Here is a 3,867-nt window from a genome sequence, read left to right as displayed (position 1 = left end):
TCATGAAATTTAACTCAAAGTGTCATAGACCTAAATGTGAAATAGGAAACTATAAAATCCTAGAAGCTAAGGACAACACCTACAAAAGTCTAAGTGACCTTGTGTATGGCAATGACTTATTAGGTATGACACCAAAGGCATAATCCATGAAAAAAAATATTGATAGACTGGACTTCATTCAAATTTAAAACTTTTATCCTGTGTAAAGCATTGTGAAGGGAATGAGATGAGATGCCACAGACCAATAGAACATATTTGCAAAAAGAGATATCTGATAAAAGACTGTTAATCAAAATATACGAAGACCTTTCAGAACCCAACAATAAAAAAAAAACCTGATTTTAAAAAAATGGGTAACGTACTCCAATATATACCATACCTAAGAAATATATAGATGACAAATAAACATATATAAATATAGCCAGCATCATATGCCATTAAGTAGTTATATATTACAATAGCAGTGAGAACCACCACCCCTATTAGGATGGCAAAAACCCAAAACACTGGCAATACCAAATGCTGGCAAGGATATGGGGCACCGTAAACTCTCAATCATTATTGGAGGAAGTGCAAAAATAGTGCAGCTACTATGGAAGGCAGTTGGGAAGTGTCTTATAGAACTAAACATAGTCTTTCCATATGACCCAGTAATCGTACTTTTTGATAGGTATCCATGGGAGCTGGAAAGCAAATGCACACAAAACCTGAATATGAATCTTTGTAGCACTTTTATTTATAAACACCAGAAGTTGAAAGCAACTAAGATGTCATTTGGTATGTAAACGGCTAAATAGACTATAGTGCATCTAGCCAATGGAATATTTAGTACTAAAAATAAATGTTATCAAGACATGGAAAGACATGAAGGAATCTTAAATGCATGGTACTAACTAAAACTAGTCAATCTAAAAAGACTACATACTGTATAATTTCAACTATAATACAGTCCAGAAAACAAAAGAAAACTGAACAATGAAAAGACCAATGAGTGGTTGCCACAAGGCTGGGAAGAAGGAGGGTGAGTAAGTAAAGCACGGAGGATTGTGTGACACTGTAATGGCGAATACATACCATTACACATTTTTTAAAACCTATGAAAAGTACATCAGTAGTGAACTTTAGTGCCCTATGGGCTTTGAATATTAATATTTTAATTGATAAAGTAGAATTTGTAAGAAACTCCACATAACAATGATTGTATTATAAGAAAGGAGATGCTCATTTAATTCTCACTGGAATAGTAATAGTATACTGCCAACACCTTTGTAAAAAAAATTAAAATACTGGTTTTCCATGATTTCATTGCACAACTGGCGACCATCTTCTTAAGCAACATTCAGGTATCTACTTCCAAGTATATTAGACTCGCAGAAAACAAGTATGGTCCCAAACACAAAGAAAATAAGAACAGAAATAAAAAGTCATGGTGTCAAAGGGCACGTTTGTGATAGAAACTATTAACATGTGCATTCCTATTTTGTATATGCAGTGTATACTCTTTTCTACGTGTTTATCTCTTTGTTAGGCTGACATTTACTCGATGTGTAATAGCTGCTTACTGGCAGTTCTTCCCTGGCATCTATGTGGATTTAACTATGCCCACACCTCATGAGTCACAGAATTTTATACCACCCTCATTGCATGGTTATTATTAGTTATAATCATAACTATGTGCTCAATATTAGAAGTAAGAATACCTCTTACATTCCAGGAAATAAATACAAATGAGTGAAAATCAAATACATCTGTAATAAATCTTTGTGATTAGGAAGTAAAAAGTGATTCCTATGAACTAGTTAATTGTGTCACATTAAATCCAAATTATTATCCTAGATAATCTTCATACCAGTTTTGTGATATTATTATCCTGATTTTAGTGGTCAAGAAAAAAAAATACAGAGGCTAAATTACTTAGAAAAACCTGTTTGCTGATTGTTGATGAAACTAAAGACACTAGTCCAAATCTGTGTTGCTCAAAAATCTAGTTTCTCAACCACACCATTAATCTTCCTTTATATCAACTGAAAATTATTTTAACTACTCAATCTGTTTTTTCCTCCTCTAAGATTTTTTTTATAATTCATACAAAAAATTTTCAAGAATATGCTATAATCTGGTCTTCATGTGATTATTTCCTAAGCATTATCATATCCACTAGAGATCTCAAAACAGTTGGATAGTTTTCATGGAGGCAATGATAAACTGTTGTGTGAATAGTATAAAATACTAGAATTAGCTTTATGTTTTCTCAAATTGAATTTCTATTATATCTTGTGATAAGAGGAATAAGAGGTACCTTTATAAAACTATATCTAGAAGGCTAGCAATTCAACAAAAACTATTTATATCAATTGTGTTTCTTTTTAAAAAATCTTCTTAGTTTAAATATGACAGAGTTCTATTCTTAGAGCCCTTTTAAGTGCCAAGTAAAGTCTCTAAATCTTGGTATCAACATTTGTCTATGAACAGCAGAATGAGAAAGTTGTCACCGTCACCACATTCTACTGGTTACATTCCTCTTTGAACTGTTGATTAAATTCAATTTAACAACTTACAGAATAACCAGCTTAATTTTTAAAGATTATACAGTGGAAGGCATTTTGTTACTTTTCTAAAGGAACTCTTTAGAGACCCTTGAATAATATTTCTATATGAAAATAACTACCAGTTCTATTTATATGCCGCCAATCTCAGCCTCACCTTCCTAATTCTAACGACTGTAACAGCCGCCTTTCACTTCAGCAGCTCGGGGATTGAGTTAACTATGTTCACTCGACAGAGAAAATTCTAAAACCAAAGTATAATTTTTCACAGAAAAGGTGAAGCCAAACAAATAAAATGAATCAAATTGACAAGCAGAAAGATTCCTACTCTGAAAAATTACTTCAGTACAAGCCAAAATAAAACCTATCCTCATAATTTCTAAAGAAAGTGGAGCTTAAAAATATCTTACTTTGTTAAAAGTAACTTCATATTTTCTGTGTACAGCACCAATGAAAACTATATCCTTGCCTTTCTATGGAAAAAATCTTATAATTGATATTTCTTTTTATAATTAACATATAATTGATATCTATGTTTCTGAAACATTAAAATTTTATCTATCTGTAGCTATATTTTTATTGCTGTTATTGTTCTAAAATATGATAACAAGTGATTCATTTGATTGATGCCTGAAAGCTCTCAGGAAATCACTTCTAAAACAAAAACATAAGTGACAATTTTCAAAATGTTTTAGATATGTAAACCTTTAATGAGCTTGTTTTTAGTGCACATTAAGGGAGATAAATTTGTATTTAATTAAAAAAACACTAACAACTTACATTCTATACATTTGAAGTCACCACACAACAAGTGATACTAGAACACAGATAAACAGACACATGATTTAGCCACACGTTTCATTACATGAGCTAAGCAGTGTCCCTTTAATTCTTGTTGTCATAGGCACTGTGATGTAAGCACACCGGGCTATCCCATCAGCCATGTTAGACATAAACTATTATTATCTCTCGTATTTCTAGTTTGGAAATTATTGCATAGAAGTTAACATCTTGCCCGAGGCCATACAATTTATAAATGACAGAGCAGAGGTTTGATTCCAAGGAATCTAACTATATCATAAGCCTTTTTCACCAATATACAACTATTTCCTCCTTACACAGCAACAACATAGAAAGAGGTGTATCATTTATTTCCCAAAAGCTTAAAATGCACAATTCAGAGTCAGCAAGATTATCTCATTTATTAAACATTCAGTGAGCACTTACTCTGTGGTAGGAACTATATTAAGCACCAAGGCCATGGCCGTGAACCAGATAATACTTCAGGCCTCATGTTCCGGATGTGGAGAGAGAGACCAGA

Source organism: Phyllostomus discolor, chromosome 3, assembly GCF_004126475.2.
Source record: "Phyllostomus discolor isolate MPI-MPIP mPhyDis1 chromosome 3, mPhyDis1.pri.v3, whole genome shotgun sequence".
In the NCBI taxonomy this organism is placed as follows: Eukaryota; Metazoa; Chordata; class Mammalia; order Chiroptera; family Phyllostomidae; genus Phyllostomus; species Phyllostomus discolor.
This window is presented reverse-complemented; position numbering follows the sequence as displayed.